Here is a 14,997-nt window from a genome sequence, read left to right as displayed (position 1 = left end):
GCTAATAGCTAATCATGAACCTATCCTCCATGAATTTATCTAGTTCTTTTTTGAACCCTCTTATAGTCTTGGCCTTCACAACATCCTCTGGCAAGGAGTTCCACAGGCTGACTGTGCGCTGTGTTAAAATATACTTCCTTTTGTTTTAAACCTGCTGCCTATTAATTTCATTTGGTGACCTCCAGCTCTTCTCTCATGAAAAGAAGTAAATAACACTTCCTTATTTACTTTCTCCACACCAATCATGATTTTACAGACTTCTATCATATCCCCCTCAGTCGTCTCTTTTCCAAGTGGAAAAGTCCCAATCTTATTAATCTCTCCTCATACAGCAGCCGTTACAGGACCCTAATCATTTCTGTTGCCTTTTCTGAAACTTTTCCAAGTCCAATATATTTTTTTGAGATGGGGCAACCACATCTGCACACAGTATTCAAGATGTGAGTTTACAATGGATTTTTATGGAGACAATATGATATTTTCTGTCTTCTTATCTATCCCTTTCTTAATGATTCCCAACATTCTGTTTGCTTTTTTGACTGCCGCTGCACATTGAGTGGATGTTTTCAGAGAACTATCCACAATGACTCCAAGATCTTTCTAGAGTGGTAACAGATAATGTACACCCCATCATTTTATATGTATACTTGGGATTATGTTCTCCAGTGTGCATGACTTTGCATTTATCATCACTGATTTTCACCTGCCATTTTGTTGCCCATTCACCCAGTTTTGAGAGATCCTTTTGTAGCTCTTCACAGTCTACCTAGGACTTCGCTATCTTGAGAAGATTTGTACCATGTGAAAATTTTGCCACCTCATGGTTTACCCCTTTTCCAGGTCATGAATGAGTATGTTAAATAGGACTGGGGCCAATACAGACCCCTGAGAGACACCACTATTTACCTCTCTCCATTCGGAAAACTGATCATGTATTCCTACCCTTTGGCCTGGTCCACACTGAGGAGGAGGGGCGAGGAAGGTAAATCAATATAAGATACGCAACTTCATCTAAGAGAACAGCATAGTTGAAGTCGACATATCTTAGACCGACTTAGAATCACTTACTTTGCGTCCTCGTGGCGCGGGATCGATGGCCGCTGCTCCCCCGTCGACTGCTTCTACCTCTCGCCAAGCTGGAGTTCAGCAGTCAATGGGAGAGCGATCGGGAGAGCGATTTATCGCATCTACACTACACGTGATATATCAATCCCCGATAGATAGATCGCTACCCACCAATCCAGCGGGTAGTGTAAAAGTACCTTTTGTTTCCTATCTTTTAACCAGTTACCAATCCATGAGAGACCCTTCCCTCTTATCCTATAACTGCTTACTTTGCTTAAGAGCCTTTGGTGAGGGACCTTTTCAACGGCTTTCTGAAAAGCCAAATACATTATATCCACTGAATCTCCCTTGCCCATGTGCTTGTTAACCCCCTCAAAGAATTCTAATAGATTGGTGAGGCGTGATTTCCCTTCACAAAAACCATGTTAACTATTCCCCACCAAACTATGTTCATCTGTGTGTCTAACAATTTTGTTCTTTACTATAGTTTCAACCAGTTTGCCCAGTATTGAAGTCAGGCTTACTAGCTTGTAATTGCCACGGTCTCCTCTGGAGCCCTTTTTAAAAATTGGCGTCACATTAGCTATCCTACAGTCATTTGGTACAGAAGCTGATTTAAATGATAGGCTACTGACAACAGTTAGCAGTCCTGCAATTTCACCTGTGAGTTCCTTCAGAACTCTTGGTGAATATCATCTGGTCCTGGTGACTTATTACTGTTTAGTTTATCTATTTGTTCCAAAACCTCTTCTAATGACACCTCAATCTGGGACGGTTCCTCAGATTTGTCACCTAAAAAGAATGGCTCAGGTTTAGGAATCTCACTCACATCCTCAACAGTGAAGACCGATGAAAATAATTCATTTAGTTTCTCTGCAATGGCCTGATCGTCCTTGCGTGCTCCTTTAGCATCTCAACCATCCAGTGGCCCCACTGATTGTTTAGCAGGCTTCCTGCTTCTGATGTACTTAAAAAAAAAAATTTACTATTACTTTTTGAGTCTTTGGCAAGCTTCAAATTATTTTCTGGCCTTCCTAATTATATTTTTACTCTTCATTTGCCAGAGTTTATGCTCCTTTCTATTTTCTTCACTAGAATTTAACTTCCACTTTTTAAAGGATACCTTTTTGCCTCACTGATTCTTTTACTTCGTTGCTTAGCCACAGTGGCTCTTTTTTGGTTCTCTTATGTTTTTTTAATTTGGGGTACACATTTAAATTGAGCCTCTATTATGGTGTCTTTAAAAAGTCTCCATGCAGCTTAAAAGTAAAATCCTTGTGGCATGGTACCTTTTAATTTCTGTTTAAGTGATCGCCTCATTTTTGCGTAGTTCCCATTTCTGAAATTAAATGCTACAGTGTTGGACTGCTGTGGTGTTTTCCCTGCCACAGGGATGTTAAATTCAATTATATTATGGTCACTATTACCAAGCGGTCCAGTTAGATTCATCTCTTGGACCTGATCTTGTGCTCCACTTAGGACTAAATCAAGAATTGCCTCTCCTTATGGGTTCCAGGACTAGCTGCTCCAAGAAGCAGTAATTTAGAGTGTCAAGAAACTTTATCTCTGCATCTCTTCCTGAGGTGACATATACTCAGTCAACATGGGGATAGGTGAAATCCCCCATCATTATTGAGTTTATTTTAGCAGCCTCTCTAATCTCCCTGAGCATTTCACAGTCATCATCACCATCCTGTTCAGGTGGTCTGTAATGTATCCCTACTGCTATATTCTCAAGCATGGAATTACTATTCACAGAGATTCTATGGTACAGTTTGCTTCATTTAAGATTTTTACTTAATTTTATGCTCTTTTTTCACATATAGTGCCACTCCCCCACCAGCATGACCTATTCTGTCCTTCCAATATATTTTGTACCCTGGTATTACTGTGTCCCATTAATTATCATCATTCCACCAAGATTCTGTGATGCTTATTATATCAATATCATTTAATATGAGGCACTCTAGTTCACCCATTTTGTTATTTAGACTTCTAGCACTGGTATATAAGCATTTTAAAATCTGCCATTACATGACGTAATTGAATGGGACTTTTTTTCCATTTGACTGTTTCTCATCAGATCCTACCTGTATTTTATCATCTTCCAGCCTCTCCTCCTTACTAGGACATAGGGAATCTCAACATAAAAAGGTTGATGGTGAGAAAGTGAAGATTATGAGAATCAATGGCAGTCTCCAGGAGCATGAGCATGAAGAGGAAGAGGAAGAAGGAGCAACAGTTGGGGAGACAAGAGGAAGTGAGGAAAGTCTTGGGCTTCTAGAGTAAGAGAGGCAGTGGTATGTTTGAAAGGGGCCAGATGAGAGTGGGATTAAGAAGAAGAAAGTAATCCCCATCTCAGATTATCATCCAACAGAAAAGATAAGCAATAAGATATACAATTTTTAAGATTCTGAATGGATGTCTACCAAGATGAAGCATGTAGGAAGACAACAACAATTTTGTATCTAATGCATGGCTCAACTAATATCAAATTTCAAGGTTAACAGTTAAATCAATACACTTTAAGGAACTTTTACAAATTCGTATCACTCGATCGGATGCAATATGCTAGTCTCCAGCCAGTAAGTCTCTAACAAGGGTATACTCCCTTCACAAGCATCCTCCCATGGTTTGCCAACAAAGCAAAATCTTTGCATGTCAAAGATACCTGTCTCATTGCAGAAAAATGATGGGGGAGGAGAACCCAATCTCAGGCAGAAACAAGTAGGGTTTGACAGAACAAACTACATACGTGAAAGGAACCAGAATGTTACTTTTCTTTCTTCACCCCACTCTCTCCACTTTAGCATGGTGTAAGTAGGTAATAACTTCCCACAAGTTGATCTCCACTTTCCACCATCCACTCAAGAGGAGAAGTGAGGTCTTCTCCCAGCCTTATCTCATCCATCCTGAAGCAGGAAGGAGGACAGTGCCTCCAAATTCATCTCAAATATCTTAAACCCACTGAAAATAGAAGTGGAAGCAACAGCCTCCTCGGTCAATTATCCTCCCCAGATTGGACAAGTATTGCCCTGAAAACTAGATGGAATCTAAATATATAAACTACACTGGTTCTCAGTATTCTGTAACTGAATCATGTATTCAAAACAATTTAGTTTGACGCCCATAACACTACACTTAAAAAACCCCCAAGAGCTTGGACCAAAACTACAGACTATCTAGCCCCTTTCTTAGCACGAGAACCACAAAAGAAATGAGAGTATTCTTAATATGAAGTGGCAGGTTCATTTTGGGTTGCATATTGTTTTTGTTCATTTTGATTAGCATCCAACTTCAGAGTTGAAACCAGCATCTCGCAGCTAACAATCATTTAATGTCAAGGCATTATTCAGCTTAGAAGAATTATAAAAATAAAGTTAGCCAACAAGAATATATTATTAGTAGGAGAGGGAAAGATTATTAAAGACTAAAAATAATTAAAAATAATAATCAAGGTTTTGCAATGATTTGAGGTTGCTCCTTATGTTTGTTTAAATAAAACAACAACAACAACAACAATAAAAACCTTCACTCATTCACTTTCTTCTTGATACCATGTTCCTTAGAATGGAGGTAGAGAGTGTCTATGGAATGTAATGTCCAAACAAGAGATTCTAAATACATGCATTTATAAAACCATTTCTACCATGAGAACAACAGTCATCTCCAGCATGCCCCTAATGTGCAGAGTTTGGAAAGTGCAGTGTGCAAGGTCTGTAACATGATACAGAGCTGAGCTAACTCAGAGTTTCCCTTAACATGCTAGCAATCAAAAATTGTGCTGTTCTCCAAATTATTCTTCTTTATACCAGTCTGATTGGAGAAGTGGCAGAGCCAGAATACCTGAGGAAGAGACCAGTCAGATCCTGCAAAACACACGTATGACGTGACAGATCATTCTTAACAAAGGCTGACATTTCCATTATTAAAAGACTGCTCCCCAGCAGTGCTCACTGTTTTATAAACAAACTAGATTAGCACCTTTTAATACTTATCACAGTCACCACACGCTACCTGAAATGTAAGTGGCTATGCAAAAATATGTCTTAAACTAAGCTTAAAAATATAACAGCAGAGTCCTAAATAGTATCTGTTTACCTAGCTGACCTTACAAATAAAGGCTAAAACTTCCTAATTCAATGACCTCAATGGGACCACCAGTATCAGAAAAGGCAAGAAACTAAAAGGCTCAGGAAACCACATGGATGTAGTATAAAATGATTCCCTGTCTAAGACCATATAGAATCATGTAAAGTCTTGCTTTGAAGCTCTGGACAACTCAATGTTGGGAGCAGATCTCAACTGTACAACAAATGAAGGTTTTCATTTGTCATAGTACAGTACTTATTGAAACCTGGTTTCCCCATGTGTGTCAACAGTAGAAGGTTTATCACAATAAATATATCTCCTCTTTCAGCTAGTGCACAGAACATTACAAATGTATTCCAAGACGTTTTAAATATCTAACTCAGATACACAGTCCAAAAACAAAAATTAAGGCAAAAATACGTAGAGAGCTGAGTGAACAGTTAAAATGAATCCAGACTGATTCACTGATTGGTGGTGCTCTGTTGGCAAAATACTAAAGCTATGGCACAAACCTGGGAAAGAATGGGGAAAAAAAAAAAAAAAAAAAAAAAGTGTTCATCCAGCCCCAGTGGAAACATGGGGATGAGGAGGGGAAAGATCACTAAAAATAAAAAGAGGTAGATTTCCAGCAGGACTGTGATAGAAAGCCTAGAGAAATTCCAAAGTAGCCAATATATAAAAATACATAACAAAAAGTTACCAAAAAAATGTAGTTATACACTTCTCAGAGAAGGAAGGAATCACATGAGAGAGGTACAAGGGGGAGTGGAAGACAGGTAGCTGAAAAGTCTTAGGGCTTGTCTACACAGAGAATGTAAGGAGCACAGCTGTAGCAGAATAATTATTCTGGTTAATTTCCCCATGTAAACGAGCCCTTATTCCCCATCCATTGCCTTAAATGGCAATCTCAGGTGAAAAGGGTACAACAAACTGCATGAGCAAGCCAAATCCCTTTTTGTAAGTAGAAAAACCCAGTCCCCATCAGTAGCTGCAGCTTTAGTACTATATACAGGAATGACAGGCATGAAAGTCTTTAGATATTTAGAAAGCCCTAAACATTCTATTTCTCTTTGACTGAAGTTTTCAGATAGCCTAGTAGATTTGGACATAGCTTCCATTAATTTTACTGGAACATATGTCCCTAAATTCCTTATACTCCTTTGAAAATTTCTTCTTCTAGACTGCTATACTGTACCCACAGTGGTATTCAACCCTTTATAAATCTTAAGTGTTCTATGCAAGTGGTGTATGCGCGCGTGCGCGCACACACAGAATTTTTCAGTCTCTTCCTATATAGCAACAGGTAGAATCCACTGCAGTTTCTCTAACTTGTCCTTCTATTCTTCTCTCTCATTTAATAGTAGAATATGGCTCTGTGTGACACACACATCCACCCCTACATTTTTTTTTAATATAGACAGACATGAACCATGGTCTGTATGAGGCAACTAAGTCAAACAGAGGAGTCTTGCATTTTGTCCAGAAAGTGGTCATATTCTTATCCTCAGAGATTCTGGCAGGAAGTTCGACAGACTGAATTGTGTTGGCTTCTCAACAGGCTCCTCTCCTACTTATCCTAGTCTTACCCCAACTGCTGAGTTTCTTGTTGCCCAAGAGGATCGCCAACTCATGAAGTCAGAGGTGCAGAAGGGAAGGTGGTATATGAGATAAAGATTCTCAGTAAGCTGGGACCAGGCAATGATCAAGAGCAGGCTTTAGAACTTGATCCAGTCTTTGATGGGCAGACAGTGCAGTACTAGATGATGTAGTCCTTTCAATCTTTGTGTCAGCAAATAGGCTGTTTTGTTTTACACCAGCTGTATAGTGCTGTATTTGGGGAACACATCTACAAACACATTACAAATTGAATTACTATGGACAGGTTTATGTCGACATTAGGATTAACATGTTGCTGAACACTCCTGTGGTTAGATGTTTGGCTGTGTGTGTGTTTTCCCTCTGTGTGCTGCCGCAACCCCGCAGAGACAGCTGGCACAGCAGACATTGAGCCCAATGAGTACAAGATCTGTTAAGGGATGAAGGTACCCAGCCAGGTTTATTGTTGACAAAGCACGGTACTAATATCCCACAGACTCTACCGGGACACTAATACATGTATGCCCATAACAATGGATCAGCTTCATGAACAGCTTATATTTTCTTATTAGGAGGTCTATCATCCCGTAATCCTGACTTTTCAAATGAAAGGAAGACAATAAGCAGAGCAACGAGCTTCCAAAATGCAAGTCTGCAAATAAAACTCGGTGCATAAGCAATGCCTAAGTCTTCCTGTTTGTTCTCAGAGCTCAGAAACAAGTACTACTATGAAACATTACAGTCTCTGAAGTAGTAACATGCTCTGCTCCCAACCAGCAGCATGACACCATTCTGGAAAGAGTTCTGTCCATCATCCTGTTCAGAGTTAATGTGGGGCTTAGAAAGGGGCACTAAAGAGTAAAGTATGTCACAAGGTCAGAGGAGAAGATCCTCCGTGATCAGAGACTTCCTCCTCTCATCAACTTCCCCATAGACAATTGGAGAAAAAAGCCTGATAGAACTGTTATCCTGTTTTTAAACACTCTTTCTTCTCTGTGTTAATACAGGATATAAACTCCCGATAGTACTGCGCTAGAGAAAACTATTCACCAACACAAAAAGCTCATCCTGAATACAGTTTTCTCCACTTCATATCCCCAGGTATCGGCTGAAATGTATTACAACTTGTACACAAGAGATACTCCAACAATGTACTGTTTGCTAAATATTTCAAAATCCAAACCAGCAACCTAAGCCAAACTTTGCATTGCAGCTTAGCAATCACACTGCCGAGTAAGCATTTTTAAAGTACTGAACAGAGGATATGGGCATAACCACCACTAATATTAAGCATGATTTCTGCATGCACCTTTGCAAATCCCGCTCACTCAAACCCATTTGTCCATTTCTCAACTTCAGCCTGGTATCAACAGAAGCCACCACAGATCTTGCAGGTGTACCTTTTGTTACCACTCATGGTCCACATGCAGAGGAATCACCAACTGTTCCCTGTAGAATACTGTCTTTTAGAAAGTGTCTCGTTTATTGAGTTTTTCTTTATGGGAAATTTTTGCTTCGCTGGCCAAAATAAAAGCTTATTTATTTAAATTGAAGTCTATGGCTCTGAAATCACACACATTTGACTTTTCACACATTGTACACAACTCCAAAGAGAGTCATCCAGTTTAGATTCTTACCTCTGTAAGTCACACAGATAAAGCATTATCTCAGTGTTGCTACTGTAATTGATTGACAGGGCAGCTGTTTTGAGGATGACATTATTTCATAAACATTAAAAAGGCTAGGGATATACCTATTGCCCACAGAAGTCCATGACAATTGAACCCAAACAAATTAAATGTAAGTCACGGTCTGCCTTTAAGCAGCTATAAAAACCCCAGTATAGTTTCTCTATAAATGCCACTGAACAGCAGAAGAGTTTTCCCCTGCTTGTCACTTCATTAAATTCTTCCTCTTGCTCTGCTTAGCCAATTGTACTTTGAAGAGAGACTGTGACTAATCGTGTATGTGCTCTCTTCAAAATGTGTATTGGACTCAACTGAGAAAGTTTTAAAGGTTGGTTTTCCATCTTTTGAAAAGAAAAAGAATAATTGCTAAATCATCAAGAGTTTTCAACAAGCCAATAAGCCACATGTTCTTGTTATATCCTTTGACCTCTCTTCCCTCTAACCTTCTTTCTCCCTGCTACATTTAGTACTGTGCCGTGCCATGCCTAAATTGATCATAAGTACTCTAGGTAGGGGATCATGTCCCCCAACCATGAACTTTTCAACAGTGTCATCTCCCAACCATCTCCCCTCACTATCATCCACCCCAACAGTGCTATCTCCCAACCAAACCATCCCTCCTTCTCACAAAAAGTTGTCAACACACTAGTTGAATCCACCCACCAACCTTCTCAATCAAAAGTCCTAACCCAACCACATCTTCTTAATCTTGGTGTTCTTGAGTGTATGGAGGAGAGTGGGAGTTAACAGACATAGGTTCTATTCCATCTCCAGTTGTGCCACAAACACCGTGACACTCACTGAGCAAGTCACTCAACCTCTGTGGCCGCTTCTCTCAAATTACAATTATATCACTTGAAAGCTTCAGTTCTCCATCTGTACAATAGCAATAATACTTCCTTTGTACCACCCTTTGCCTGTCTTGTCTATTTAACTAGCAAGACAATCACCACTCTGAGGATCTTACAATGTGTATCTACAACATCTACCACAATGAGGTCCCCAAGCCTGATGAAGCCTGTGCGTGCTACTATAGCACAAATAGTAATGGATATATTCCATTGAATCCTAAACCCAAATACCAACAGTCATACAGAGCAGTCTTATAAACAGCCACCCCCCACAAAAATCAGTGAAGAGCCTAAACCTTCAACATACATCATCAATACATCACCATCACATTTACCACCCTAAAAATGGTGCACTACCATTCGTCCATATTGTCTCATTATATTTCATTGCATTTATCCATCAGTTAATTAACATTTTGCCTCTTGTAGCTGATTGAGACCAGCTGGAAGGTTTAGGGCCTATTAATGATAGGAACTGTTAATGCTTTCTTTTTTTAAGGCAGATTGCCATCAGTGACAGCAAGGCACTGCCTCAAGAAGCCATTGTATTGTTAATGCCTAACCTGTTACTACAAATTAACCTAAAATTTTTGGAGAACTCCAAGTACATCTTTATCAACAATGTTCACATTTCCTACTGATCTGGTTTTAGGCACTGGTCTGATACAGGTGCAATTGTTACTGACCTTCCAAGAAACAGACACGTCCATGCTGATTTTGTTAGTTCTATCAGCAGGTTTCAATACCAGTGATCAAGAGATTGTTGACTCCTCTTTAGAATCTCATAGGAGTGGATAGGAAAACCCGTCAGTGGGTTCTTTCCTGTCCAAGAGATGGACATGCATGGATTTGCAGGGCTCTGTTTTATACCCGCAGGTGTGGATATCTGTGGACCATTTTTACAGATCGCAGATCCAAATTTTGTGCCAGCACAGGGCTCTACCAAGAGGTACTAAAGGATGACAAAGAGTGATTGCTCTCTCCTTAAAAGCCATCTCATATGTGCAGTTATAAATAACTCAACATAGGCAAGAAGAAAGCAATGCCAAATATGTAAGGGGAAGAATTTAGGCACTGGACAAGAGCTGTGAGCGAATTCTCTCTTGGAGATACATGACTGACCATTGATGATATGTTTTACATTTTGTAGTGAAAAGGGCTTTATTATTTTTTCTGGATGCTTAAGTTGCAGTCATGGTCCATCTAAAGTTTGTTGCAAACCATTCTTTCCTGATGCACCACAGTGATCTCTGCCATGACAACTTAACATTTCGCTATTGCAACATACTGTACTTGAGCACCTTGAAACTTCAGCTAGGCAAAATGCTTGTCTCAAGTGCTGTGAGACACTACTGCCACATACAACCAGTTCTCTGTGCCCTATACTGGTTACCAGTTTGTTGACTGGACTGCACCTGTAAGTAATCTACAACCACACTAAGACCCATTCTTTCAGGGCTTATCTCAACAGCAAAAATGCACTGTATTAGAAAACATTAACTCACCCAAGGTATAACACTAGCACTGATGAGGATAATCATGTTTAAAGTCAAGTTATGGTTAAACACAGCTAGCTAACCATTTTAAAACAAGCTATTCTTATAAAGCATTCAGTGTAAACATACTGCACACACTAACACATTGCTTTTTCCCATAGTATGCGAGTTCTCTCCCCTAGTACCCTATAACTAGAACTATGGTCAGCTGGGCACTTACTGTGACCGCCCAAGGCTGAATTCTTGAGTGCTAGACACATTCTCAACGGGAAGCCCGTATCTCTGAAACCTGCTCCTGGCCACCGCCTGCTAGGTCCCAAGTGTATTGAGCATTAGGTGAAAACGCCATGATTTGTTCGGTCAGGATTCATTAATTTGTGATCTCAGTGACATCTGCAGACGCGGTACCTCGGAGAAGAGATCTTCTTCTGTAGGGGGGTGCGGGTGGAAAGTCCTACGGAGTCTCGCTAGGCATACAAAGATCAAGCAAGAGGCAGGAACGCCCCCTCCTACCCCCGCTCCAGCCAAACCCCAGCAGCCCAGACAACCCATCAACGCCCCTCGGCTTCCCCCAACGCCCACATCACCAGCCCCTTCCCCCGGGACAGCCTAGGTGGCAGCGGGGAGGGGCGTGCTCCTGCCCCGGCCCGGCCGCACTCACCACACGAAGTCGTTGCTCTTGTCCTCGTACGAGTTGAGGAGCCCGTTGCAGAGCGGGGTTAGCAGCGGCCTCTTCCTGCTCCCGCCGCCGCCGCCAGACGAGGAGCCGCCGCCGCTGCCGCCGGGCCTAACCGCCCCCGCCAACCGGGAAAGCCCAGAGGCCGCAGCCCCGGAGCCCGAGACGGCGGCCGCCACCAGCACAGACAGCGCTAGTCTCGTGTTGAGGCCCCCGCGGAACGAGGAGCAGGGCCGGCGGCCGACGCACTAGAGGAAGCCCGAAGTGGACGCGCGACGCCCGCGGCCGCCCTGCCCGGCCGGGGGGTGCGGCTGCGGCGGCTGCCGGCTGCCTGACATGCCGAGGCCGGGCGGGGGAAGCCTTAGCGCATCCTGCGCGACGCCGCCACCACCACGGTGGAACAATAAAGTTTTGTTCAAAACAAGCACCGCCCACCCGCCGGTGCCGCGGCCGCGCGCGCAATTTTATCGGCACCCCCCGGCGGCGGCAACACAGGCCTACGGCGGAGCGAGCCTTGTTCAATCTTTATTGACAGCCCCCCTGCGGGAGACAGTGGGACGGGCGACCGTCACGCTCCGCGGCCACCGCGCACGCGCGGTCTGCGGTGGAGACTGGGGTTCCGCCGGCGGGGGGGAGGAGAGAGAAGAGCGGCGCGGCGCCGCTCGCGGAGGCAGGGTGAAGGGAGGAGGGGCCGGGGTTGGCTGAGGGGCTCTGCACCCTAGAGCTGGGCAAGCAGCTGGGGAAGGGGAAGGTACTGGCAGGCAGGGCCGGATCTAGGTTTTTGCCCCCACCCCAGCAAAAAAAAAACAAAACCCTCTTGAGAGTGCAACTGCTAAACCAAAAAAAAAACCTCCCGGAATTGTGCTGCCCCTGGAATTGTGCCGCCCCAAGCAGTGCTTGGTTTGCTGGTGCCTAGAGCCAGTCCTCCTGGCAGGCCCATGCCACCCGTCCAAGGAAGAACTTCTCCAGGGAAGGGCCAAGTGAGGGCAGCATGGCACAGCACCAGCCTCGGCAGTGAGTAGGGCGAGTCCTCCGGGACCTCAACGAGCATGGCTCCCCAGCAGCTCCACTGTCTCCCTGACATAGTCATGATGGAGGAGCAGCAGGGCCAAATTGGAGTGGAGGTGTGACCCCTTGCACCTGGTTGCCATGCCACTTCCTAAGATTTGGCCCAGCCACCCATCCTGACAGAGTGGTGTCCGGGCTGATGGAGAGGCTGCTGGGTCAAAGTCAAGCGAGGGACATTGTAACCTGGCACAACGGATCACAACACCACTCAGATTTCTGGCAACTATGAAAACTATAGTGTGTGTTAACACAGTTTCCTCAACAATCACAGCCCACTATTTTCTTATAGCCTTGTCCATGTGATGATGGGACAAATGGCAACCCTAGGACACCTGGGGTTTGTACCCATCTTGCTGTGTGACCTTGAGCGAATGACTTACAGCCTGATTTTCAGAGATGCTGAGCACTCATTGATTGATTTCAGCTGGAGCAATGGATGTTCAAATCAGGCCATTAACCAGTCCATGTCTCAGCTTCCCCCTCAGTAAAAAGGGGTGATGCTGTTCACTGCCTTTCGGGGTTGTTGTGAGGTCATAGTAGTTGACGTTTGTAAAGCACTTTGCAGTTTATCAGTGAAAGGTGCTGTGGAAAGAGAAAGCACTGTTATTTACTTATTTTTACTATAGAAGAAACAGCTGTTTTTATAATCATCCCTGAAATCTATTAAATTTCTGCCTAGTCCAATATACTTTAATTAAGGTAAAGGCACACAAAAAAGGGATCCTCCCATCCTTGCTGTTAGAATGAGGACTCCACTCATCCTTTCTTAAAGATCTGCAATGGTAACAGTTTCTGTAATCTGTTCCTCCTCCGTTATCACTGCCCTGCCTCCCTCCCCCTCCTCCCAGCCGTTCCCTCTCTCCTCTGCTGCTATGTCCATCCTGGTCTCTCTCCCTCCATGCTTTCCCATAGTTTTTGCCCCACATGTCCCCCCACTTCTCCATCTCTGTCTCATTATTCCTTGCCGTCTTTAGTCTCCTTGTATTCTACAATCCCATTAATCGCCATTGTTTTCTTTCCTGAACCCCACGTTCCCAGGTATCTTCCCTCAGTATTCCTCTTGCCCCACTCCCACATTCTCATGTTTACCCTCCCACCAGTACCACCAACCAGATCTTGTTCAGCTCAACACACTTGTGGAAATATAGCACAGGGTGTCTCAGACTGGACACCCAAAATTGAAGCACAACAAATTAGTGAAAATGTGACCTGGCTGCAGTTCTCGGGTGTGAAGAGAAACTGGCCAGGGTTATTCAGTTTGTACATCTAGTGCTTTACATATGGAGCTGGCTGCAAAGAGAAACTGACTAGAATTAGTCTGTTTCACTTAGTTTCATTTTGCAGCCATCTTCACGGGAAAATAAATTGATACTAAGAAATAACACCATTTTCCTTCTACAAGCTCTGTACATTGGGAGCCCAGCAAAAGAGGGGTGGGGGACACCAAATAAGAGTAAAGTAGGAAAAGCGCAAAAGAAAAGCAAAAGAAGAGCGAATAAGGAAAGAAATTCAGAAGACAACACAGCCACAGTAAAAAGGTGTTTTGATGTGAAGGGGGGAAAGAGAAAAAAAAAGGAAGATATCCTCTAACAGTACCATTTACTTTTCACATCTACTTCTGCTCCTCCAAAACTGAAGATCAAGATACAGAAGCAAAATGTACAGGGTGAGAGCAGCTAGTGGAATGTCTATAACCTACCTTGCTCCCAAAGTTCCTATGAATAACGTTTAGATATTTGCGCTGATCCCCAAAAAATTGCAGAGATTAAAAACAAAACAATATCTTTGAAGAATGTTATTGCAGTGAAATAAACCAATCAAAGCCAATGCATGTGTGGAAGTCCACCCATTACTGTACATGATAAATAGCCTTTGCAGCATATGCATATAAACCCCATGTTTGTGAGTAAGGATTGAACCCAGCAGCATCAGCATCAAAAAAACAAGTCTCGGCCACTTGAGTTTAAGATTTTCTCTACCTATGCAGTGTACTTTTAGCCGTGTTCATCCCAGGATATGAGACAAGATAGATGAGGTAATAACTTTTATTGGACCAACTTCTGTTGGTGAGAGAGACAAACTTTCAAGACATACAGAGCCCAGACCTGAAGAAGTCCTCTGTGCGGCTTGAAAGCTTCTCTCTCTCACCAACAGAAGTTGGTCCAATAAAAGACATTACCTCACCCACCTTGTCTCTCTAATCTTCTCTACCTGTGAGATAGTAATGGATTGTACGGTCACCGTGACCAGCCTCCAGAGGGTGCTCTGATCAAACTCATTAGACCAGTATACTGTGCATGCATTTGTGGTAATTGTATACATAAATCAGACAAATTACTCTCCAAACTCTACATTGGAATGTGTAATCACTTGCACTGTATATGCAACTGCAGTAAATGCACACACAATTGAGGGTACATCTTTGCAGGAATACACACATGGATTTCTACCTCTTGCAAATTTGT

The 14,997-nt window shown here is 42.8% G+C and overlaps 1 protein-coding gene across 2 annotated transcripts in view; it reads right to left on the bottom strand.

Moving 5' to 3' along the window:
* The window catches only part of COP1 (COP1 E3 ubiquitin ligase), a 212,900-nt gene extending 200,996 nt beyond the window's left edge, over window positions 1-11,904 (bottom strand). The window contains exon 1 of one of the 2 annotated variants that reach the window (XM_075067916.1): window positions 11,450-11,904. The gene's annotated coding sequence lies outside the window, so the exon portion shown is untranslated. The remainder of the gene's footprint in view (window positions 1-11,449) is intronic. The other variant, XM_075067915.1, reaches the window with a different exon arrangement.
* Between the last annotated feature and the right edge of the window lie 3,093 nt (window positions 11,905-14,997).

The sequence above is a fragment of the Chelonoidis abingdonii genome, chromosome 7 (genome assembly GCF_003597395.2).
Source record: "Chelonoidis abingdonii isolate Lonesome George chromosome 7, CheloAbing_2.0, whole genome shotgun sequence".
In the NCBI taxonomy this organism is placed as follows: domain Eukaryota; kingdom Metazoa; phylum Chordata; order Testudines; family Testudinidae; genus Chelonoidis; species Chelonoidis abingdonii.
The sequence above is the reverse complement of the archived record's forward strand: the minus strand, read 5'-3'. Positions and strand labels throughout refer to the sequence as shown.